Below are 27,180 nucleotides of genomic sequence, written 5' to 3' on the forward strand. Positions count from 1 at the left end.
GACGCCTTGCGTGTTACGGTTGTTTCGCAAAAGTTGACCGAACTTGATTATTTAGAGGAAGTAAAAGTCGTAACAAGGTTTCCGTAGGTGAACCTGCGGAAGGATCATTATTGTATAATATCCTTATCGTTAATAAATATTTGTTATAATACAAATAAATACAATTTACCAAAATAAAAATATTACAAAATGATTCCACGGAATCAAAAGTTAAAGTCAAAATAAAATGAAGATGGCTTTTATTTTATATGTGGGGCTTGGCAACCTCATAAAAAGACTTTAACATTATTAATGTTGCTGTGCGTTTTGTGGCAGTACTTACTACAACAACGGCGTTTCCTTAAAAACAAATTCTCGAAAATGGAAATCGAAGAAACTAAACTAAATTCGAAAGTAGAAGTCGAATTAAATAAAAAATAATTTTGAATGTGTGGTAATCAAAATAAGTGTGTGTGTATATGGACCATAATATACACGCGTTGCGAATATGTATTGTTCATCTATGTTATGAGCATACGTTGGCTAATGCAACAACCTAAAATATACAATGTTTGTACCTGTCATCCATCAGGTTAATGTTTTATATAAATTTTGCAGTATGTGTCACCCAAAATAGCAAACCATAACCAGATTATTATGATACATAATGCTTATATGAAACTAAGACATTTCGCAACATTTATTTTAGGTATAAAAATAAATTTATTGAAGGAATTGATATATGCCAGTAAAATGGTGTATTTTTAATTTCTTTCAATAAAAACAATATTGACATTATATAAAATTGAATTATAAAACTCTAAGCGGTGGATCACTCGGCTCATGGGTCGATGAAGAACGCAGCAAACTGTGCGTCATCGTGTGAACTGCAGGACACATGAACATCGACATTTTGAACGCATATCGCAGTCCATGCTGTTATGTACTTTAATTAATTTATAGTGCTGCTTGGACTACATATGGTTGAGGGTTGTAAGACTATGCTAATTAAGTTGTTTATAAATTTTTATAAGCATATGGTATATTATTGGATTAAATAATGATTTTATTCATAATATTAAAAAAGAAATGAAAAACATTATCTCACATTTGAATGTGAAAAACGAAGAGAAATATTTTCTTTTTCAATCAAATAATACTGAGAAATGTCTAGCATAAAAAATTGAAATATTTTTCATCTAGAATTGTCTCTTATTAATGATTCGGAAAAAGAAAAATCTTGGTTTTGTTATTATTCTTCGTTGGTTCGTTAAATGGATAAAAATGACTTTGCTTACAAGAACTATTGGAACTATTTATAACGAATTTAATTGATTGTTTTATCATTTATATATAAAGAATTTATGGCAAAATATAGTTATATATACAACCTCAACTCATATGGGACTACCCCCTGAATTTAAGCATATTAATTAGGGGAGGAAAAGAAACTAACAAGGATTTTCTTAGTAGCGGCGAGCGAAAAGAAAACAGTTCAGCACTAAGTCACTTTGTCTATATGGCAAATGTGAGATGCAGTGTATGGAGCGTCAATATTCTAGTATGAGAAATTAATGATTTAAGTCCTTCTTAAATGAGGCCATTTACCCATAGAGGGTGCCAGGCCCGTATAACGTTAATGATTGCTAGATGATGTTTCCAAAGAGTCGTGTTGCTTGATATGCAGCACTAAGTGGGTGGTAAACTCCATCTAAAACTAAATATAACCATGAGACCGATAGTAAACAAGTACCGTGAGGGAAAGTTGAAAAGAACTCTGAATAGAGAGTTAAACAGTACGTGAAACTGCTTAGAGGTTAAGCCGATGAACCTGAATATCCGTTATGGAAAATTCATCATTAAAATTGTAATATTTAAATAATATTATTAAGAATAATGTGCATTTTTTCCATATAAGGACATTGTAATCTATTAGCATATCCCAAATTTATCATAAAATATAACTTATAGTTTATTCCAATTAAATTGCTTGCATTTTAACACAGAATAAATGTTATTAATTTGATAAAGTGCTGATAGATTTATATTATTACAGAGCGTTAATTTTTCGGAATTATATAAGGCATAATTATCATTGATTTTTGTGTTTATTATATGCTCTTGTATGATTAACAATGCGAAAGATTCAGGATACCTTCGGGACCCGTCTTGAAACACGGACCAAGGAGTCTAACATATGTGCAAGTTATTGGGATGTAAACCTAATAGCGTAATTAACTTGACTAATAATGGGATTAGTTTTTTAGCTATTTATAGCTAATTAACACAATCCCGGGGCGTTCTATATAGTTATGTATAATGTATATTTATATTATTTATGCCTCTAACTGGAACGTACCTTGAGCATATATGCTGTGACCCGAAAGATGGTGAACTATACTTGATCAGGTTGAAGTCAGGGAAACCCTGATGGAAGACCGAAACAGTTCTGACGTGCAAATCGATTGTCAGAATTGAGTATAGGGGCGAAAGACCAATCGAACCATCTAGTAGCTGGTTCCTTCCGAAGTTTCCCTCAGGATAGCTGGTGCATTTTAATATTATATAAAATAATCTTATCTGGTAAAGCGAATGATTGAGGCCTTAGGGTCGAAACGATCTTAACCTATTCTCAAACTTTAAATGGGTAAGAACCTTAACTTTCTTGATATGAAGTTCAAGGTTATGATATAATGTGCCCAGTGGGCCACTTTTGGTAAGCAGAACTGGCGCTGTGGGATGAACCAAACGTAATGTTACGGTGCCCAAATTAACAACTCATGCAGATACCATGAAAGGCGTTGGTTGCTTAAAACAGCAGGACGGTGATCATGGAAGTCGAAATCCGCTAAGGAGTGTGTAACAACTCACCTGCCGAAGCAACTAGCCCTTAAAATGGATGGCGCTTAAGTTGTATACCTATACATTACCGCTAAAGTAGATGATTATATATTACTTGTGATATAAATTTTGAAACTTTAGTGAGTAGGAAGGTACAATGGTATGCGTAGAAGTGTTTGGCGTAAGCCTGCATGGAGCTGCCATTGGTACAATCTTGGTGGTAGTAGCAAATAATCGAATGAGACCTTGGAGGACTGAAGTGGAGAAGGGTTTCGTGTGAACAGTGGTTGATCACGAGTTAGTCGGTCCTAAGTTCAAGGCGAAAGCGAAAATTTTCAAGTAAAATCAAAACAAAATGTATAACAATATTAACAAAAGCGAATATAATACACTTGAATAATTTTGAACGAAAGGGAATACGGTTCCAATTCCGTAACCTGTTGAGTATCCGTTTGTTATTAAATATGGGCCTCGTGCTCATCCTGGCAACAGGAACGACCATAAAGAAGCCGTCGAGAGATATCGGAAGAGTTTTCTTTTCTGTTTTATAGCCGTACTACCATGGAAGTCTTTCGCAGAGAGATATGGTAGATGGGCTAGAAGAGCATGACATATACTGTTGTGTCGATATTTTCTCCTCGGACCTTGAAAATTTATGGTGGGGACACGCAAACTTCTCAACAGGCCGTACCAATATCCGCAGCTGGTCTCCAAGGTGAAGAGTCTCTAGTCGATAGAATAATGTATGAAGGGAAGTCGGCAAATTAGATCCGTAACTTCGGGATAAGGATTGGCTCTGAAGATTGAGATAGTCGGGCTTGATTGGGAAACAATAACATGGTTTATGTGCTCGTTCTGGGTAAATAGAGTTTCTAGCATTTATGTTAGTTACTTGTTCCCCGGATAGTTTAGTTACGTAGCCAATTGTGGAACTTTCTTGCTAAAATTTTTAAGAATACTATTTGGGTTAAACCAATTAGTTCTTATCAATTATAACGATTATCAATTAACAATCAATTCAGAACTGGCACGGACTTGGGGAATCCGACTGTCTAATTAAAACAAAGCATTGTGATGGCCCTAGCGGGTGTTGACACAATGTGATTTCTGCCCAGTGCTCTGAATGTCAAAGTGAAGAAATTCAAGTAAGCGCGGGTCAACGGCGGGAGTAACTATGACTCTCTTAAGGTAGCCAAATGCCCGTCATCATAGTGACGCATGAATGATTACAGATCTACTGCTTAGACGCGCATGAATGGATTAACGACGGACGTGTTTTCGTTGCGCTCGTGTACAGATTGCGAAGAACTTGGTTTTCCGTGTTTGGAAAGTAATAAAATCGGTGAATTAGTGCTCCGCGAAAGTCGTGTGCTAATTTTCGTGTGTTATAAACAAGCGGTTTGGAAGTAATTAACAATTAATTGTTGGGAATTTTCCACTTAGCACGTGCTGAAGGCGAACTTACGAGTAAGTTTTTCGAGTAAGCTTTTTGATCAGCTGTCACAAAGCTTATTGGTGGGAGTCACTGCTAAGGTTTGTGTCTAGGGAGAGTTTTAGTGCTACCAGACTCTACCGATAGGTGGAGCTCGAGTTCCAGAGCAACTACCTTTTGTCAGCGAGTAAACGAGCATACGGTTGCTGGCGTCGACGGTAGGTGGAGCCACCATCGTATTTATGCCGATGGAGAGCGACAGCAGCGCGAGTGCCTTGAGCGGAAGTAGTGCCTCGATGAAGTCCAGACGAGGCAGGCGCAGAAGCCATCTGGCATCTAAGAGCTCGGCGCCAACGCAGGCGAAATTGGTTGCCCTGGCATCGAATGGAGTGCCAGAACCCGTTGGGGTACTGGAGGAGCCGTTTTCGTCGCTGGAGGACGCCCGGCGGCTGCGGAGAACGCTGCCATTGATGCTGCCCCCCCCACGCTGCTGCCACCGCTGCTGATCCTACTGCTGCCCCTGCTGCCGACCACACTGCTGCCTCCGCCGTTTTCACTGCTGCTAAAATTGTTGCCACCACTGCCACTGCCGCCACCGCTGCCGCCCGTGCTGGGCAAGCAGCCATGATGGCAGAGCTGTCGGCCACACAGCGCATGGTGAGAAGCAGCTTCCGCAGACTAGGAGAAGTGGACACGGAAGAGCTCTCATATGCTATCAGCCGCTACGATGAGCTGGTGTTGCGCTAATGCTCCGGTGCGGAGAGCATGAGACGCGGCTTGCTATGCCCCACCGCCGCCGCCGTCGTTGAATCTGTTGAAAAATACGGCCGCCAATGCTCCCAGATGCAGCAGGTTGCACCCATCGCTGCCCGCGGACTACCAAGGTCCGCGAGACGTGGTCAGCGGTGGTGAAGTGCGACGACCCTGCGCTATCGGGAAAGACATAGCGGAAAAGGTGCGAACGATGGTTGCACCCTCTCTCGAGTCAGAGTACACGAGGTCCGTGAGCTCCGTCGAGGTGGGTGCGATCATTCGCACTCCTTCGGTGGAGAGCTGCAGAAGTGGTCGCTTCAAAAAGATTCGCCGAGGTTGGCCTAAATGTGGCACGGAATGCGGCCGAGAAGCCGAAGGTCGTCGTATATGACGTCGACACAGCTATCGGCCCTGAGGAGTTTATGAAGGAGCTCCACGAAAACAACTTCGACAGCGAAATGAATCTGGCCCAGTTTAAGAAGTCAGTGCACCTGGTGACCAAGCGTGGTCGGTAGCTGACGGCGCCACAGTAAATGTGACGCTGGAGGTTGACGACCGGGCGATGGCGAAGCTTGATGTAGGTCGTGTCTACATCAAGTGGTTCTCATTCCGATGCCGGTCACAGGTCCGCACATACGCCTGCCACAGATGTGTGGGTTTCGACCACAAGGTCAGCGAATGCCGGCAGAAGGATAGTGTCTGTCGCCAGTGCGGGCAACAAGGCCACACTGCGGCAAAGTGCCAAAACCCGGTGGACTGCCGGAACTGCCGCCACAGAGGGCAACCCTCGGGGCATTACATGCTCTCGAGCGTTTGCCCCGATATACGGGGCGTTGCTGGCGAGGGTGCAAGCTAGACACTAATGTTTAGCTTCATCCAAGCGAACTGTGGCCGAGGCCGAGCTGCGACCATCGAGCTCGGAGTCCGACTCAGGAGATCGGAGTCTATGTTCGCGCTGGTGCAGGAGCCGTATCTCGGCGGGGACGGAATGGATGTGCTGCCTGAAGGAATGAGAATTTTCATCGATCGGCGAGGGAAGGCAGCCATCCTAGTGGATCACCAGGAAGCCATCTGTATGCCAGTGGAGACCCTCACCACAGATTATGGCGTATGTCTGGTCGTGAAAGGGAGTTTTGGCTCAATCTTCCTTTGCGCCGCATACTGCCAGTATGATGCACCTCTGGAACCGTACATCCGGTACATGGATGCGGTCCTGCTGCAGGCCAGCAGAACCCCCGCAATCCTGGGCCTCGACGCGAATGCAGTGTCCCCCATGTGGCTTAGCAAACTCTCTCGTCATGCCGAGGGGCAAGCTAACTACAGACGGGGTGAGCTGCTGTCAGAGTGGATGCTGGAGGCAAGAGTCGCCGCCCTAAACCAGTCAACAGAGGTGTACACGTTCGATAATTACAGAGCTACAAGCGATATCGACGTGACAATCGTCAATGAGGCAGCATCTATGTGGGCCACATATGAGTGGAGAGTGGACGAGTGGGAATTGAGTGACCACAACATCATTACTGTTGTGGCCGAACCAACTACCGCGCGCGCAGTTGAGAGCATAGCTCCTGTGCCGTCCTGGAACTTCTCCAATGCACGTTGGCGATTGTTCAAGGAGGAAATGGTGAGTAGAGCAGCCGAACTTCCGGAAAACTTCTCAGAGTCGCCGTTGGACCAGCAAGTTTCGACCCTGCGCAGTATAGTACATAATGTATGTGATATTGCGCTGGGAAGAAAGTCCATCCGATTGCCCAGCAGGAGAGCACGTTGGTGGACTGCCGACCTCTGTGATGCAAGGCGCGAAGTCCGGAGACTTCGTCGCCTACTTCAAAATGGAAGGCGTCATGATGATGATGCCGCAATAGAGCGTGTATTGGTCGACCTGAGGCGGGCCTCAGCCAACTACAAGAAGCTCATTTGGAGGGCGAAAATGGATGAGTGGAAACGCTTCGTGGGAGATCATGCCGACGACCCATGGGGGCGCGTCTATAAGATTTGCCGAGGCCGCAGGAAGTGCACGGAGATTGGGTGCCTCCGCGTGAATGGCGAGATGATCACCGATTGGGGTGACTGTGCACGAGTGCTCCTCCGCAATTTCTTCCCAGTTGCGGAGTCCGAAGCACCGACTGCCATCGCGGAGGAAGTCCCACCGGCCCTCGAAGTATTCGAGGTTGATGCATGTGTTGCCCGGTTGAAGAGCAGGCGCTCTCCCGGCTTGGACGGCATTAATGGCACTATCTGCAAGGCAGTCTGGCGCGCCATACCCGAGCACCTTGCATCGTTGTTTTCCCGATGCATCCGATTAGGATACTTTCCCGCTGAGTGGAAGTGCCCACGAGTTGTCTCGCTGCTCAAAGGGCCAGATAAGGACAAATGTGAGCCCTCCTCATATAGAGGAATATGCTTGCTACCAGTCTTTGGTAAGGTGCTCGAGGCCATCATGGTGAATCGTGTGAGAGAAGTTCTTCCGGAAGGCTGCAGATGGCAATTTGGATTTCGCCAAGGACGATGTGTGGAGGATGCTTGGAGGCACGTGAAGAGCAGTGTTTGTGCCAGCCCGGCGCAATACGTGCTCGGCACATTCGTGGACTTCAAAGGAGCATTCGACAACGTCGAATGGAGTGCTGCACTCCGCCGACTAGCCGACTTGGGATGCCGGGAGATGGGCTTGTGGCAGAGCTTTTTCTCCGGCCGAAGAGCAGTGATCCGAAGCAGTTCCGGTACTGTGGATGTACCGGTAACTAGAGGCTGCCCGCAGGGGTCAATCAGTGGCCCATTTATCTGGGACATACTGATGGATGTACTGCTTCAGCGTCTCCAGCCGTATTGCCAGCTGAGTGCATACGCGGATGACTTGCTGCTTCTCGTCGAGGGAAATTCCCGAGCTGAGCTAGAGGAAAAAGGTGCAGAGCTGATGTCCATCGTAGAAGCGTGGGGAGCGGAAGTTGGCGTTACCGTCTCGACCAGCAAGACGGTAATAATGCTGCTGAAAGGTGCCTTGAGACGTGCGCCTACGGTGAGGTTTGCTGGAGCGAACCTTCCGTATGTGCGTAGCTGTCGGTACCTTGGCATCACGGTCAGTGAAGGAATGAAATTCCTCACGCACATAGCTTCGCTTCGCCAGCGGATGACCGGAGTCGTTGGAGCATTGGCGCGTGTGCTTCGAGCCGACTGGGGCTTCAGTCCTCGAGCCAGGCGGACCATATATGACGGACTCATGGCACCTTGTGTGCTGTTTGGTGCCCCGGTATGGTATGACACCGCCGAACAGGTAGCCGCCCGGAGACGACTAGCCTCCTGCCAGAGGCTAATCCTGCTTGGATGCCTTTCGGTATGCCGAACAGTGTCCACAGTGGCACTGCAGGTACTTGGCGGAGCTCCCCCGCTTGACTTGGCTGCTAAGTTTTTAGCGGTCAAGTACAAGCTGAAGCGTGGATACCCGCTGGAGGAGAACGACTGGCTATACGGCGAGGACACTACGTGTCTAAGCTGGAAGCAGAGGAAGACTCGCCTAGAGGAGTGCTTGCTGCAGAATTGGCAAAACAGATGGGATGACGACAGCGAACCAGGACGGGTGACGCACAAGTTCATCCCATACGTCACTCTCGCCTATCGAGATCCAAGCTTTGGATTCTCGATGAGGACGTCTTTCCTGCTGACAGGTCACGGGTCGTTTAACGCATTTTTGCAAGGGAGAGCCCTCAGCGATACCACTGCTTGCGCTTGTGGTGATCCATATGAGGACTGGATGCACATATTGTGCGCTTGTCCTCTATATGCAGATTTGCGAAACCTCGATGGACTTGGAGTGCAGCGCCTTGGCGAAAACTGGACCTTCAATAGAATCCTGGAAGATCAGCAGAGGATTCAACGGCTGGCAGCGTTTGCGGACGAGGTGTTCCGTAGGAGGAGGGGTATTTAGCCCAAAACTTCGCCGTGTGGTTAGCGGGCGAGAATACTTCCACAGCCCGCTATTGCTTGTCGTAAGAGGCGACTAATATAGCGACTGGTTCCTCTAACCATGCTTGTCGGAGCAAAAGGAGGAGGCCCACCGAGCCTCTCTTTCGGTACCACGGGTTGTGCTGCTCCAAGACAGCACATTGAGGTAGGCCCCCTGGTGGGAGTATCGTGGTGGCTGTGGTTGATACCCATATCGCGGGTAGAGCCTTCGTGTTCGACGTTTGAGTTACGGTGCTAGTTGCGCAAAACTCGGGTGCTGTGACCCAGAGATCAGTAGAGATTTTAGGTAGATCTCGCTCCTCAGCAAGGGGGAGTGCTTGCCCGGCAAGCAAGTACTCGAATTGCTACCGGGGTGGTCGCTATGTACATAGCTATAGCTTCCAGTCCGGGACGTTTGTCTGGCGTATCCAGACTCATGCACCATGTTGATACATGCACCACTTGTGGGTGTTCAGGGTGTCGTGGTTGTAATCCCTTCAGTGTGGAACACGCCACGTAAAACAAGTTCGGAGAGGTCCGAAAGTCACTGTCCCTATCTACTATCTAGCGAAACCACAGCCAAGGGAACGGGCTTGGAATAATTAGCGGGGAAAGAAGACCCTTTTGAGCTTGACTCTAATCTGGCAGTGTAAGGAGACATAAGAGGTGTAGAATAAGTGGGAGATATTAGACCTCGGTTTGGTATCGTCAATGAAATACCACTACTCTTATTGTTTCCTTACTTACTTGATTAAATGGAACGTGTATCATTTCCTAGCCATTATACGGATATATTTATTATATCTTATGGTATTGGGTTTTGATGCAAGCTTCTTGATCAAAGTATCACGAGTTTGTTATATAATCGCAAACAAATTCTTTAATAAAACGATGCATTTATGTATTTTTGATTTGAAAATTTGGTATAACTCCAATTACTCAGGTATGATCCAATTCAAGGACATTGCCAGGTAGGGAGTTTGACTGGGGCGGTACATCTCTCAAATAATAACGGAGGTGTCCCAAGGCCAGCTCAGTGCGGACAGAAACCACACATAGAGCAAAAGGGCAAATGCTGACTTGATCTCGGTGTTCAGTACACACAGGGACAGCAAAAGCTCGGCCTATCGATCCTTTTGGTTTAAAGAGTTTTTAACAAGAGGTGTCAGAAAAGTTACCATAGGGATAACTGGCTTGTGGCGGCCAAGCGTTCATAGCGACGTCGCTTTTTGATCCTTCGATGTCGGCTCTTCCTATCATTGTGAAGCAAAATTCACCAAGCGTTGGATTGTTCACCCATGCAAGGGAACGTGAGCTGGGTTTAGACCGTCGTGAGACAGGTTAGTTTTACCCTACTAATGACAAAACGTTGTTGCGACAGCATTCCTGCGTAGTACGAGAGGAACCGCAGGTACGGACCAATGGCACAATACTTGTTCGAGCGAACAGTGGTATGACGCTACGTCCGTTGGATTATGCCTGAACGCCTCTAAGGTCGTATCCGTGCTGGACTGCAATGATAAATAAGGGGCAATTTGCATTGTATGGCTTCTAAACCATTTAAAGTTTATAATTTATTTTATAAACGACAATGGATGTGATGCCAATGTAATTTGTAACATAGTAAATTAGGAGGATCTTCGATCACCTGATGCCGCGCTAGTTACATATAAAAGCATTATTTAATACAATGACAAAGCCTAGAATCAATTGTAAACGACTTTTGTAACAGGCAAGGTGTTGTAAGTGGTTGAGCAGCTGCCATACTGCGATCCACTGAAGCTTATCCTTTGCTTGATGATTCGATAAATAAATGATTTTTTCCTGTAGCCAAACACCTCGTCATCAATTTAGTTTTTTTTTTTTTTTTTTTTTTTTTTTTTTTTTTTAGCGTGCGTTTATTTATTTAAAATCTGTCCTAGTGGACAATAATTAAATGGTTTTGCGGGGGAACATTAGCTTAAGGGATACTATTGTACATGTATTTGTGGCGGGTTTTATATGTGTTGTCTATTGTTGTGGAAGATCGAGAGGGTGTCTCCTCATGAGACGTCTGCTTGTTTGGCTATTGTCTAACAGGTTGGTGGCGAGGTGGTTAGGGTGGTTTTCGAGCCTTTTCAGGTATCTCTCGCTGAGCCTGGAGATTTCATCAGCGACTTGTGGGATTCCAAGTTCCCTATGTATGGCGACATTCTCGTGGTAGGGATGCGCATTACAGGCAATTCTCAAGCACCTATTCTGGAACCGCTGTATACGCAGGCGATTCGTGTGGCTTGCCGTGCCCCATAGCTGTATCCCGTAGGTCCAGATGGGCTTGAGAATTGCCTTGTACACCAGGATTTTGTGGTTCTGCCTTAGCTTGGACCCTCTCCCAATAAGCCAATGCATCTGCCTCAGACGCGCATCGGCCTGTATGCGTTTGCTGACGATGTGGGGACGCCAAGTGAGCCTGCGGTCCAGGGTAAGTCCTAGGTACTTGGGTGCGGGTGCGTTGGGAATGATGACTCCGTTTAGCGTGACCGGTGGGCAGTCTCCTCTCCTTAGTGCAAATGTTGTTTGGGTAGATTTTTCCGCGTTCACTACGATGTTCCACCTGCTGAGCCAGGGATGTAGCGCGTCCATTTGCCTTTGGATTGTTTCGGAGGCTTCTCGTGGGTCGGATGAGGAGGCGAGGAAAGCCGTGTCATCTGCATAAGTCGCTATAGTTAGGTTCCTGGAGGGGATTATGGGAAGGTCTGCGGTGTAAAGGGTGTACAGTATTGGTCCGAGCACACTGCCTTGCGGAACTCCAGCTCTGATCAGTCTGGGTAGGCTTATTGCACTTCCGCATCTGACTTGGAATGCTCTTCCCTCAGTGTAGGATTTGAGGAGGGTAAAATGGGGGCTTGGGAGGTAGGATTTGAGTTTATGGAGGAGTCCAGGATGCCAAACTCTGTCGAATGCCTGCTTCACGTCGAGCATTACAGCGCAGCAGTATTTCTTTTGCTCGAATGCCTCGAGGATCCGTTCGACTAGCCGGTGGCATTGCTCTGGTGTTCCGTGGGAGCGCCTGAAGCCAAACTGGTGATCGGGGATCAAACCAGCCTCATCCAGTACTGGCAATACTCTGCGCAAAAATACTCTTTCGAGTATTTTGGAGAGGATTGCCAGCAAACTAATCGGACGATAGGAGGCGAGATTGGCTTCAGGCTTACCAGGCTTGAGGAGGACAATAACCTCTGCTCTTTTCCACTCTTCCGGGAAGTACCCTAGCCGGAAGCAGCTGTTGTAAATGCTGGCCAGCATTTGTGTGCAGCGGAATGGGAGCATTTTTAGGGCCGCCGCATCTATACGATCCAGGCCTGGAGATTTGTTGTTCTTCAGTAGAGCAATCTCCTGCGCAACTTCCTCAGGGTCGACTGGTTCCAACGGGGGACCGGGAGAGCTTGGGCTATTGAGAAACCGGGCTGTTTCAGCATGTTCTTCGGCAGTGCAGCAGTCGAACGGAGAGAAGGCGTTGTAAAGGTGTTCGGCGAAAGCTTCTGCTCTTTCAGCATCCGAAAGGCACCAGGATCCATCTGCTTTGCGCACTGCGGAAACCTTTTTGGCTGGTCGTTTAATGTGGCGGGTGACGTTCCACAGATTGTGGTCTGGGTCCCCGGGAGAGAGTTCCTCGAGGAATCTGAGGAAGGAGTCCTGGCGTAGGCTGGAGATCTTGTCCTTCAACTCCTTTGTGGCGTGATTGAGCGCTGTTTTGTCTCTTGGATTGCGCGTCAAGAACCAAACTCTCCTGAGACGCCTCTTCTCAGTCACGAGTGCCGCAATTTCCGGGGACCAGAGGTGGAGGTCCCTGCTAGGTGTTCTCGCAGTCTTTGGTGGCGGTGGGCTTGCGAATTCCGCAGCGTTTTGCATCTGCCTGGTGAGATTCCCGATAGCTTCATCAATGTTCCTGGGTGTGTTGAGGATGGGGTTCGGATTGACGGTGGAGAGCATCCAGGACGCGAACTTGGCGGCGTCGGTATATTTTCCAGTGAGCCTTCTGAGCGGGGTTTTCCTGAGGACTGGCGTGTTGATTAGCACGTTTATTGCACAGTGGTCTGACAGGAGATCAGCATTTGTTGTGCAGCTGATCTTCGCATGCCCTATGCCTTTCGACACAGCAAAGTCCAGTAGGTCTGGAGTCTTGAGGGGATTCGTTGGCCAGTGAGTGGGCTCGCCAGTGGAGTGGCAGTCCAGTCGGTGGCGTTGCAGGTACCCAAACAGAGTTTTCCCTTTGGGGTTGTTGGCGCGCGATCCCCACCAAGAATGTTTGGCGTTATAATCTCCAGCTGCTATGAAGCGGGGCCCAAAATGCTCGAAGAACTCACTGAGGTGAGATGCTGTTATGCGGTATCTGGGGGGAAAGTAGACCGCTCCAATGTCTAAATCTCCTTGCGGGCTGACAATCCTGATGACAGGACATTGTGCCCAGTCTTGCTGAAACGCGGGCAGCTCTAGGTATTGAATACCGCTCCTGATGAGGATGGCTGCTCCACCGCGTGCTCTGCCAGAAGGATGGTCTGCATGGATGAGGTCATATCCGCTGATATTAAAGTGGGATCTGGGGGAGAAGTGGGTTTCGGCTACGAGTAGGATATCGATCTGGTGGGTCTTCAGATGGTGCTCGACTATGGCCTTGCTGTTCTGCAGGCCGTTCGCATTCCAGACGACTAGGTGGAGCTTTAGTTGCATGACTTGCTGTTGAGAATGGTGGCCACCAGCTGTGTCATCTGGGTGAACATGCGCTCCATCATCCTTTCCATCATTCCTTCCATGCGAGCGAACATCGCTTCTATCTGACCGGAGTGTGGGGTTTCTGTTTGGGTTTGGACTGGGGTTGTGGGATTCTGCGGTGCTGCGTGCACTCCGTTGAGGGCGTCTCGGTAGCTCCTGCCAGAGGTGACGTTTGGTGATGCCACGGGCGGCGCCTTGTTAGCATTAGCGACGGGCCTTGTTTTCGGAGCAGCGAGTGCTTTGGCCCTTTTGTATGCAGGGCATCCCTTGAAAGACGCAGGATGGTCCGCCTGGCAGTGGAAGCAGCACGCTTTGTCGTCCTCCCTCTTCTCACATGCCCTCGATTCGTGAGGGCCTCCACACTTTACACATCGGTATTCCAGGAAGCAGTAACGCTGTGTATGACCGAATCCTTGGCACCTGAAGCATTGAGGCACGTCGTTGAACTTCTGCGGCGGTTCAATGGTTACTACCGACCTGCAGATCCGCTTGACTTGGTAGACGTCTTTGTTGTTGCTGGAAGGCTCCAGGTTGGCGAAGAATATTCCCAGCGGTTCTTTAGTTCTTCTGCCAATGGGATTGTGCAGATCTCTAACAGCGTGCCCTTGTCTGCGAAGGTCTTCAATGATTTCCTCACGATCGGTGGAGTGGTGGAGTCCTTTGATGACAACCTTGTATGCACGTTCATCTTTCGGCTGGAAAGTCCGATGCCTCTTGTTTTGGGCCACAAGTTGGAGACGCAGAGCTGTATAGGACTCTTTGTCCGGCATCATGACACGTACGTTGTTGCCATTCACGGTCTTGTAGGTAAAATTGTTCTTCGGGCCTACAAGAGTCGTGATCATCTTGACGAGTGCCGAGATGTTGGTCACATCGGGGATAAAAATCGGAGGTGGCTTGATGGTCTTCGGGGTGGGCTTTGGTTTCTCGGGGGTCTTGGGCTTGGAATCGTCTTTAGGTCCGGGTTCGTCATCAGAGCTCTCTTGGTCGTACTCGTCTTCTTCGGTCGAGAGTAAAGCGAAGGCGTTGTTGGCGAGCTTCTTGCGCAGAGCTGCGCTAGTGCTTGGCTTATCTTCCAGCTCCTCTCCCTGTGCTTTCTTTGCCGGTTTTCGCTTTATCTCGCCCGGCTCTGTATGCGAGGTGCTTCCCTCGCTGCTGGAGCTGCTCTTGCGTGTTCTCAGAGCCTTTTTGCGTGGTGTTGTTCCAAGCTTGTGGGTGCGCGGGGGGCCTGCCAGTCCATCTTCTCCAAAGTTGATAAGGAGTGAGGAGGGGGGGGGGGGGGAAGCTGGGCACCGTAAGCCGGTGAGCCAGGCAGCACGTGGCTGCTGCTTTGCAATTATACCGCTGCTTCGAGCACTGGGTTTTTTGCGCTGATAACACGCACACTCGGGTGTGCGATGGTGTTAGTGCGAACTACCGTTAGGTACGTTGGCTGGGCCAATCAAAACGCGCGACAAGATCACGCGACGCGAAGTGGCTGGGCACAAGTAACGGGACTTACAACTGTGAACAATTTGCTAACAATTTGCTAACAATTTGCTGTCGATCCGCAGGCACGTCTGCACTCGTCGAGTGTTCGATCGCGACTCATCAATTTAGTGACGCATATGATATTGTCCTTATCATATAATTTTTGATATAAAGACTTTAAAGAATTGTATCAAGTTGCCAAACACCTCGTCATCAATTTAGTGACGCATATGATATTGTCCCTATCATATAATTAATATACAGACTTTAATGAATTGTGTCAAGTTGCCAAACACCTCGTCATCAATTTAGTGACGCATATGATATTGTCCCTATCATATAATTTTTGATATATAGACTTTAAAGAATTGTATCAAGTTGCCAAACACCTCGTCATCAATTTAGTGACGCATATGATATTGTCCCTATCATATAATTAATATAAAGACTTTAATGGATTGTGTCAAGTTGCCAAACACCTCGTCATCAATTTAGTGACGCATATGATATTGTCCCTATCATATAATTAATATAAAGACTTTAATGAATTGTGTCAAGTTGCCAAACACCTCGTCATCAATTTAGTGACGCATATGATATTGTCCCTATCATATAATTTTTGATATAAAGACTTTAAAGAATTGTATCAAGTTGCCAAACACCTCGTCATCAATTTAGTGACGCATATGATATTGTCCCTATCATATAATTAATATACAGACTTTAATGAATTGTGTCAAGTTGCCAAACACCTCGTCATCAATTTAGTGACGCATATGATATTGTCCTTATCATATAATTTTTGATATAAAGACTTTAAAGAATTGAATCAAGTTGCCAAACACCTCGTCATCAATTTAGTGACGCATATGATATTGTCCCTATCATATAATTAATATAAAGACTTTAATGGATTGTGTCAAGTTGCCAAACACCTCGTCATCAATTTAGTGACGCATATGATATTGTCCCTATCATATAATTAATATAAAGACTTTAATGAATTGTGTCAAGTTGCCAAACACCTCGTCATCAATTTAGTGACGCATATGATATTGTCCTTATCATATAATTTTTGATATAAAGACTTTAAAGAATTGTATCAAGTTGCCAAACACCTCGTCATCAATTTAGTGACGCATATGATATTGTCCCTATCATATAATTAATATAAAGACTTTAATGGATTGTGTCAAGTTGCCAAACACCTCGTCATCAATTTAGTGACGCATATGATATTGTCCTTATCATATAATTTTGATATAAAGACTTTAAAGAATTGTATCAAGTTGCCAAACACCTCGTCATCAATTTAGTGACGCATATGATATTGTCCCTATCATATAATTAATATACAGACTTTAATGAATTGTGTCAAGTTGCCAAACACCTCGTCATCAATTTAGTGACGCATATGATATTGTCCCTATCATATAATTTTTGATATATAGACTTTAAAGAATTGTATCAAGTTGCCAAACACCTCGTCATCAATTTAGTGACGCATATGATATTGTCCCTATCATATAATTAATATAAAGACTTTAATGGATTGTGTCAAGTTGCCAAACACCTCGTCATCAATTTAGTGACGCATATGATATTGTCCTTATTATATAATTTTTGATATAAAGACTTAAAAAAAAAAAAAAAAAAAAAAAAAAAAAAAAAAAAAAAAAAAAAAAAAATATAAAGACTTTAAAGAATTGTATCAAGTTGCCAAACACCTCGTCATCAATTTAGTGACGCATATGATATTGTCCCTTTCATATAATTAATATAAAGACTTTAATGGATTGTGTCAAGTTGCCAAACACCTCGTCATCAACTACTATATTATGGTTGCGCCGACCTCTCATATTGTATTCTCTTATGTGTTCATAGGATTTTGACAATTATACGAGTAAATTAAATAATATACATATGAAAATGATTAATTATTATATGTATAAGGGAAAAAATGATGAAATATTCCCATATTATCTTAGTATTATAGAGGAAAGACCGTTGCCGACCTCTGATATTGTTCAAACTTATGTATTTATATGATTTTGGCAATTATATGAGTAAATTAAAAAATATACATATGAAAATGGTTAATTATTATATGTATATGGGAAAAAATGCTAAGATATTCCCATATTCTCTTAGTATTATAGAGAAAAGCCATTTAAGTGAGAGGGTATAGTAGTGTAAACGACCGGAATTACGACAGAGGGTTCAAAAACTACTATAGGTAGGCAGTGGTTGCCGACCTCTCATATTGTTCAAAACTTATGTATTCATATGATTTTGGCAATTGTATGAGTAAATTAAATAATATACATATGAAAATGATTAATTATTATATGTATAAGGGAAAAAATGCTGAAATATTCCCACATTCTCTTAGTATTATAGAGAAAATCCATTATAGTGAGAGGGTATAGTAGTGTAAACGACCGGAATTACGACAGAGGGTTCAAAAACTACTATAGGTAGGCAGTGGTTGCCGACCTCTCATATTGTTCAAAACTTATGTATTCATATGAATTTGGCAATTATATGAGTAAATTAAATAATATACATATGAAAATGATTAATTATTATATGTATAAGGGAAAAAATGCTGAAATATTCCCACATTCTCTTAGTATTATAGAGAAAATCCATTATAGTGAGAGGGTATAGTAGTGTAAACGACCGGAATTACGACAGAGGGTTCAAAAACTACTATAGGTAGGCAGTGGTTGCCGACCTCTCATATTGTTCAAAACTTATGTATTCATATGATTTTGGCAATTATATGATTAAATTAAATAATATACATATGAAAATGGTTAATTATTATATGTATATGGGAAAAAATGCAGAGATATTCCCATATTCTCTTAGTATTATAGAGAAAAGCCATTTAAGTGAGAGGGTATAGTAGTGTAAACGACCGGAATTACGACAGAGGGTTCAAAAACTACTATAGGTAGGCAGTGGTTGCCGACCTCTCATATTGTTCAAAACTTATGTATTCATATGATTTTGGCAATTGTATGAGTAAATTAAATAATATACATACGAAAATGATTAATTATTATATGTATATGGGAAAAAATGCAGAGATATTCCCATATTCTCTTAGTATTATAGAGAAAAGCCATTTAAGTGAGAGGGTATAGTAGTGTAAACCACCGGAATTACGACAGAGGGTTCAAAAACTACTATAGGTAGGCAGTGGTTGCCGACCTCTCATATTGTTCAAAACTTATGTATTCATATGATTTTGGCAATTGTATGAGTAAATTAAATAATATACATATGAAAATGATTAATTATTATATGTATAAGGGAAAAAATGCTGAAATATTCCCACATTCTCTTAGTATTATAGAGAAAATCCATTATAGTGAGAGGGTATAGTAGTGTAAACGACCGGAATTACGACAGAGGGTTCAAAAACTACTATAGGTAGGCAGTGGTTGCCGACCTCTCATATTGTTCAAAACTTATGTATTCATATGATTTTGGCAATTATATGATTAAATTAAATAATATACATATGAAAATGGTTAATTATTATATGTATATGGGAAAAAATGCTGAGATATTCCCATATTCTCTTAGTATTATAGAGAAAAGCCATTTAAGTGAGAGGGTATAGTAGTGTAAACGACCGGAATTACGACAGAGGGTTCAAAAACTACTATAGGTAGGCAGTGGTTGCCGACCTCTCATATTGTTCAAAACTTATGTATTCATATGATTTTGGCAATTGTATGAGTAAATTAAATAATATACATATGAAAATGATTAATTATTATATGTATAAGGGAAAAAATGCTGAAATATTCCCACATTCTCTTAGTATTATAGAGAAAATCCATTATAGTGAGAGGGTATAGTAGTGTAAACGACCGGAATTACGACAGAGGGTTCAAAAACTACTATAGGTAGGCAGTGGTTGCCGACCTCTCATATTGTTCAAAACTTATGTATTCATATGATTTTGGCAATTATATGATTAAATTAAATAATATACATATGAAAATGGTTAATTATTATATGTATATGGGAAAAAATGCTGAGATATTCCCATATTCTCTTAGTATTATAGAGAAAAGCCATTTAAGTGAGAGGGTATAGTAGTGTAAACGACCGGAATTACGACAGAGGGTTCAAAAACTACTATAGGTAGGCAGTGGTTGCCGACCTCTCATATTGTTCAAAACTTATGTATTCATATGATTTTGGCAATTGTATGAGTAAATTAAATAATATACATATGAAAATGATTAATTATTATATGTATAAGGGAAAAAATGCTGAAATATTCCCACATTCTCTTAGTATTATAGAGAAAATCCATTATAGTGAGAGGGTATAGTAGTGTAAACGACCGGAATTACGACAGAGGGTTCAAAAACTACTATAGGTAGGCAGTGGTTGCCGACCTCTCATATTGTTCAAAACTTATGTATTCATATGATTTTGGCAATTATATGATTAAATTAAATAATATACATATGAAAATGGTTAATTATTATATGTATATGGGAAAAAATGCTGAGATATTCCCATATTCTCTTAGTATTATAGAGAAAAGCCATTATAGTGAGAGGGTATAGTAGTGTAAACGACCGGAATTACGACAGAGGGTTCAAAAACTACTATAGGTAGGCAGTGGTTGCCGACCTCTCATATTGTTCAAAACTTATGTATTCATATGAATTTGGCAATTATATGAGTAAATTAAATAATAAACATATAAAAATTAATATTTATTATATGTATAAAAAAAAAAATAATCATATTATATATGAATAATGGAAAAAAAATGAAATGTTCCTATAATCTCTTAATATATAAGAGAATAGACCGTATGTTGGGTGGCAAACGGAATTGAAAATACCCGCTTTGAGGACAGCGGGTTCAAAAACTACTATAGGTAGGCAGTGGTTGCCGACCTCCCGCATTATTCGAAATATTTATTTCGGATTATGTTTATATTGGTTACATAAAATAAAGTATATTATTATCCGTACAAATTTGTTTCTCAGTTCTATAGAACACGGGACTTGGCTCCGCGGATAATAGGAATATACGCTTTTTAGATAATATCGTTGAAACAAAAGTCAAGTTTCTATTATATATAGAATAACAAATCGTTTCCATATATTATCGTTAATTTTTGGAGGCAGGCAAATATTAATTTATTACCTGCCGTATAGTTGGATTATTATATCGTTACGGTATAATACAAATATGGATTCTTATGAAAGAAATATAAAATTATATATTAAATGTGGAAATATTATCATATGCGCTTGGTTTTATGTTATATATTACCAGAGAGATATATGAAAAGAGATAAATTTTAAATTTATCTTCAAAATGCAAATGATTTAACTTAATATTTATATTGGTTAAACAAAAATTGTACATGTGTGGATACAATAATTATGTATGTTGGAAATAAAATGATATTTTATAATGAAATATGTATATATAAAAAGATAAAATTATAGAAACATATATATTACAATAATTATATGAAATTCTTGTTATATTGGTAAAACAAGTATAAATTAAAAATGAAAATATGGATTACGAATGCTATATAAAAATGGCCGTAATCGAATAGATTTTTTACTTATATTTATATATTTAAAATTTTACCCAAAGGCGAAATATTGAATTTTATTCAATATAATAAAAATCATGGAATTATATAAAGTGAAAAATCTATATATCTATTATATTGCTTATTTCGATTCAAAAAATATGAATGGAATATGAAGGAAAAACATTATTCTGGTTGATCCTGCCAGTAGTTATATGCTTGTCTCAAAGATTAAGCCATGCATGTCTAAGTACACACGAATTAAAAGTGAAACCGCAAAAGGCTCATTATATCAGTTATGGTTCCTTAGATCGTTAACAGTTACTTGGATAACTGTGGTAATTCTAGAGCTAATACATGCAATTAAAACATGAACCTTATGGGACATGTGCTTTTATTAGGCTAAAACCAAGCGATCGCAAGATCGTTATATTGGTTGAACTCTAGATAACATGCAGATCGTATGGTCTTGTACCGACGACAGATCTTTCAAATGTCTGCCCTATCAACTTTTGATGGTAGTATCTAGGACTACCATGGTTGCAACGGGTAACGGGGAATCAGGGTTCGATTCCGGAGAGGGAGCCTGAGAAACGGCTACCACATCTAAGGAAGGCAGCAGGCGCGTAAATTACCCACTCCCAGCTCGGGGAGGTAGTGACGAAAAATAACAATACAGGACTCATATCCGAGGCCCTGTAATTGGAATGAGTACACTTTAAATCCTTTAACAAGGACCAATTGGAGGGCAAGTCTGGTGCCAGCAGCCGCGGTAATTCCAGCTCCAATAGCGTATATTAAAGTTGTTGCGGTTAAAACGTTCGTAGTTGAACTTGTGCTTCATACGGGTAGTACAACTTACAATTGTGGTTAGTACTATACCTTTATGTATGTAAGCGTATTACCGGTGGAGTTCTTATATGTGATTAAATACTTGTATTTTTTCATATGTTCCTCCTATTTAAAAACCTGCACTAGTGCTCTTAAACGAGTGTTATTGTGGGCCGGTACTATTACTTTGAACAAATTAGAGTGCTTAAAGCAGGCTTCAAATGCCTGAATATTCTGTGCATGGGATAATGAAATAAGACCTCTGTTCTGCTTTCATTGGTTTTCAGATCAAGAGGTAATGATTAATAGAAGCAGTTTGGGGGCATTAGTATTACGACGCGAGAGGTGAAATTCTTGGACCGTCGTAAGACTAACTTAAGCGAAAGCATTTGCCAAAGATGTTTTCATTAATCAAGAACGAAAGTTAGAGGTTCGAAGGCGATCAGATACCGCCCTAGTTCTAACCATAAACGATGCCAGCTAGCAATTGGGTGTAGCTACTTTTATGGCTCTCTCAGTCGCTTCCCGGGAAACCAAAGCTTTTGGGCTCCGGGGGAAGTATGGTTGCAAAGCTGAAACTTAAAGGAATTGACGGAAGGGCACCACCAGGAGTGGAGCCTGCGGCTTAATTTGACTCAACACGGGAAAACTTACCAGGTCCGAACATAAGTGTGTAAGACAGATTGATAGCTCTTTCTCGAATCTATGGGTGGTGGTGCATGGCCGTTCTTAGTTCGTGGAGTGATTTGTCTGGTTAATTCCGATAACGAACGAGACTCAAATATATTAAATAGATATCTTCAGGATTATGGTGCTGAAGCTTATGTAGCCTTCATTCATGGTGGCAGTAAAATGTTTATTGTGTTTGAATGTGTTTATGTAAGTGGAGCCGTACCTGTTGGTTTGTCCCATTATAAGGACACTAGCTTCTTAAATGGACAAATTGCGTCTAGCAATAATGAGATTGAGCAATAACAGGTCTGTGATGCCCTTAGATGTCCTGGGCTGCACGCGCGCTACAATGAAAGTATCAACGTGTATTTCCTAGACCGAGAGGTCCGGGTAAACCGCTGAACCACTTTCATGCTTGGGATTGTGAACTGAAACTGTTCACATGAACTTGGAATTCCCAGTAAGTGTGAGTCATTAACTCGCATTGATTACGTCCCTGCCCTTTGTACACACCGCCCGTCGCTACTACCGATTGAATTATTTAGTGAGGTCTCCGGACGTGATCACTGTGACGCCTTGCGTGTTACGGTTGTTTCGCAAAAGTTGACCGAACTTGATTATTTAGAGGAAGTAAAAGTCGTAACAAGGTTTCCGTAGGTGAACCTGCGGAAGGATCATTATTGTATAATATCCTTATCGTTAATAAATATTTGTTATAATACAAATAAATACAATTTACCAAAATAAAAATATTACAAAATGATTCCACGGAATCAAAAGTTAAAGTCAAAATAAAATGAAGATGGCTTTTATTTTATATGTGGGGCTTGGCAACCTCATAAAAAGACTTTAACATTATTAATGTTGCTGTGCGTATTTGTGGCAGTACTTACTACAACAACGGCGTTTCCTATAAAAACAAATTCTCGAAAATGGAAATCGAAGAAACTAAACTAAATTCGAAAGTAGAAGTCGAATTAAAATAAAAATAATTTTGAATGTGTGGTAATCAAAATAAGTGTGTGTGTATATGGACCATAATATACACGCGTTGCGAATATGTATTGTTCATCTATGTTATGAGCATACGTTGGCTAATGCAACAACCTAAAATATACAATGTTTGTACCTGTCATCCATCAGGTTAATGTTTTATATAAATTTTGCAGTATGTGTCACCCAAAATAGCAAACCATAACCAGATTATTATGATACATAATGCTTATATGAAACTAAGACATTTCGCAACATTTATTTTAGGTATAAAAATAAATTTATTGAAGGAATTGATATATGCCAGTAAAATGGTGTATTTTTAATTTCTTTCAATAAAAACAATATTGACATTATATAAAATTGAATTATAAAACTCTAAGCGGTGGATCACTCGGCTCATGGGTCGATGAAGAACGCAGCAAACTGTGCGTCATCGTGTGAACTGCAGGACACATGAACATCGACATTTTGAACGCATATCGCAGTCCATGCTGTTATGTACTTTAATTAATTTTATAGTGCTGCTTGGACTACATATGGTTGAGGGTTGTAAGACTATGCTAATTAAGTTGTTTATAAATTTTTTATAAGCATATGGTATATTATTGGATTAAATAATGATTTTATTCATAATATTAAAAAAGAAATGAAAAACATTATCTCACATTTGAATGTGAAAAACGAAGAGAAATATTTTCTTTTTCAATCAAATAATACTGAGAAATGTCTAGCATAAAAAATTGAAATATTTTTCATCTAGAATTGTCTCTTATTAATGATTCGGAAAAAGAAAAATCTTGGTTTTGTTATTATTCTTCGTTGGTTCGTTAAATGGATAAAAATGACTTTGCTTACAAGAACTATTGGAACTATTTATAACGAATTTAATTGATTGTTTTATCATTTATATATAAAGAATTTATGGCAAAATATAGTTATATATACAACCTCAACTCATATGGGACTACCCCCTGAATTTAAGCATATTAATTAGGGAGGAAAAGAAACTAACAAGGATTTTCTTAGTAGCGGCGAGCGAAAAGAAAACAGTTCAGCACTAAGTCACTTTGTCTATATGGCAAATGTGAGATGCAGTGTATGGAGCGTCAATATTCTAGTATGAGAAATTAATGATTTAAGTCCTTCTTAAATGAGGCCATTTACCCATAGAGGGTGCCAGGCCCGTATAACGTTAATGATTGCTAGATGATGTTTCCAAAGAGTCGTGTTGCTTGATAGTGCAGCACTAAGTGGGTGGTAAACTCCATCTAAAACTAAATATAACCATGAGACCGATAGTAAACAAGTACCGTGAGGGAAAGTTGAAAAGAACTCTGAATAGAGAGTTAAACAGTACGTGAAACTGCTTAGAGGTTAAGCCCGATGAACCTGAATATCCGTTATGGAAAATTCATCATTAAAATTGTAATATTTAAATAATATTATTAAGAATAATGTGCATTTTTTCCATATAAGGACATTGTAATCTATTAGCATATCCCAAATTTATCATAAAATATAACTTATAGTTTATTCCAATTAAATTGCTTGCATTTTAACACAGAATAAATGTTATTAATTTGATAAAGTGCTGATAGATTTATATTATTACAGAGCGTTAATTTTTCGGAATTATATAATGGCATAATTATCATTGATTTTTGTGTTTATTATATGCTCTTGTATGATTAACAATGCGAAAGATTCAGGATACCTTCGGGACCCGTCTTGAAACACGGACCAAGGAGTCTAACATATGTGCAAGTTATTGGGATGTAAACCTAATAGCGTAATTAACTTGACTAATAATGGGATTAGTTTTTTAGCTATTTATAGCTAATTAACACAATCCCGGGGCGTTCTATATAGTTATGTATAATGTATATTTATATTATTTATGCCTCTAACTGGAACGTACCTTGAGCATATATGCTGTGACCCGAAAGATGGTGAACTATACTTGATCAGGTTGAAGTCAGGGGAAACCCTGATGGAAGACCGAAACAGTTCTGACGTGCAAATCGATTGTCAGAATTGAGTATAGGGGCGAAAGACCAATCGAACCATCTAGTAGCTGGTTCCTTCCGAAGTTTCCCTCAGGATAGCTGGTGCATTTTAATATTATATAAAATAATCTTATCTGGTAAAGCGAATGATTAGAGGCCTTAGGGTCGAAACGATCTTAACCTATTCTCAAACTTTAAATGGGTAAGAACCTTAACTTTCTTGATATGAAGTTCAAGGTTATGATATAATGTGCCCAGTGGGCCACTTTTGGTAAGCAGAACTGGCGCTGTGGGATGAACCAAACGTAATGTTACGGTGCCCAAATTAACAACTCATGCAGATACCATGAAAGGCGTTGGTTGCTTAAAACAGCAGGACGGTGATCATGGAAGTCGAAATCCGCTAAGGAGTGTGTAACAACTCACCTGCCGAAGCAACTAGCCCTTAAAATGGATGGCGCTTAAGTTGTATACCTATACATTACCGCTAAAGTAGATGATTTATATTACTTGTGATATAAATTTTGAAACTTTAGTGAGTAGGAAGGTACAATGGTATGCGTAGAAGTGTTTGGCGTAAGCCTGCATGGAGCTGCCATTGGTACAGATCTTGGTGGTAGTAGCAAATAATCGAATGAGACCTTGGAGGACTGAAGTGGAGAAGGGTTTCGTGTGAACAGTGGTTGATCACGAGTTAGTCGGTCCTAAGTTCAAGGCGAAAGCCGAAAATTTTCAAGTAAAACAAAAATGCCTAACTATATAAACAAAGCGAATATAATACACTTGAATAATTTTGAACGAAAGGGAATACGGTTCCAATTCCGTAACCTGTTGAGTATCCGTTTGTTATTAAATATGGGCCTCGTGCTCATCCTGGCAACAGGAACGACCATAAAGAAGCCGTCGAGAGATATCGGAAGAGTTTTCTTTTCTGTTTTATAGCCGTACTACCATGGAAGTCTTTCGCAGAGAGATATGGTAGATGGGCTAGAAGAGCATGACATATACTGTTGTGTCGATATTTTCTCCTCGGACCTTGAAAATTTATGGTGGGGACACGCAAACTTCTCAACAGGCCGTACCAATATCCGCAGCTGGTCTCCAAGGTGAAGAGTCTCTAGTCGATAGAATAATGTAGGTAAGGGAAGTCGGCAAATTAGATCCGTAACTTCGGGATAAGGATTGGCTCTGAAGATTGAGATAGTCGGGCTTGATTGGGAAACAATAACATGGTTTATGTGCTCGTTCTGGGTAAATAGAGTTTCTAGCATTTATGTTAGTTACTTGTTCCCCGGATAGTTTAGTTACGTAGCCAATTGTGGAACTTTCTTGCTAAAATTTTTAAGAATACTATTTGGGTTAAACCAATTAGTTCTTATCAATTATAACGATTATCAATTAACAATCAATTCAGAACTGGCACGGACTTGGGGAATCCGACTGTCTAATTAAAACAAAGCATTGTGATGGCCCTAGCGGGTGTTGACACAATGTGATTTCTGCCCAGTGCTCTGAATGTCAAAGTGAAGAAATTCAAGTAAGCGCGGGTCAACGGCGGGAGTAACTATGACTCTCTTAAGGTAGCCAAATGCCTCGTCATCTAATTAGTGACGCGCATGAATGGATTAACGACGGACGTGTTTTCGTTGCGCTCGTGTACAGATTGCGAAGAACTTGGTTTTCCGTGTTTGGAAAGTAATAAAATCGGTGAATTAGTGCTCCGCGAAAGTCGTGTGCTAATTTTCGTGTGTTATAAACAAGCGGTTTGGAAGTAATTAACAATTAATTGTTGGGAATTTTCCACTTAGCACGTGCTGAAGGCGAACTTACGAGTAAGTTTTTCGAGTAAGCTTTTTGATCAGCTGTCACAAAGCTTATTGGTGGGAGTCACTGCTAAGGTTTGTGTCTAGGGAGAG

The 27,180-nt window shown here is 41.6% G+C and overlaps 3 non-coding genes and 2 pseudogenes across 3 annotated transcripts; all 5 read left to right on the plus strand.

Moving 5' to 3' along the window:
- Positions 1 to 795: 795 nt before the first annotated feature.
- On the plus strand, positions 796 to 973 carry LOC116803505. Its single transcript, XR_004363627.1, has one exon. It is a non-coding gene; the product is annotated as a 5.8S ribosomal RNA (ribosomal RNA).
- A 393-nt stretch (positions 974 to 1,366) lies between these two features.
- Positions 1,367 to 10,750, plus strand: LOC116803507 (annotated as a pseudogene).
- Positions 10,751 to 20,947: 10,197 nt separating this feature from the next.
- LOC116803511 lies at positions 20,948 to 22,942 on the plus strand. Its single transcript, XR_004363630.1, has one exon. It is a non-coding gene; the product is annotated as a small subunit ribosomal RNA (ribosomal RNA).
- Positions 22,943 to 23,629: 687 nt separating this feature from the next.
- Positions 23,630 to 23,808, plus strand: LOC116803509. Its single transcript, XR_004363628.1, has one exon. It is a non-coding gene; the product is annotated as a 5.8S ribosomal RNA (ribosomal RNA).
- A 394-nt stretch (positions 23,809 to 24,202) lies between these two features.
- Positions 24,203 to 26,950, plus strand: LOC116803508 (annotated as a pseudogene).
- The last annotated feature ends 230 nt before the right edge of the window (positions 26,951 to 27,180 follow it).

The sequence above is a fragment of the Drosophila sechellia genome, unplaced genomic scaffold, assembly GCF_004382195.2.
Source record: "Drosophila sechellia strain sech25 unplaced genomic scaffold, ASM438219v1 Y_423, whole genome shotgun sequence".
NCBI lineage: Eukaryota > Metazoa > Arthropoda > Insecta > Diptera > Drosophilidae > Drosophila > Drosophila sechellia.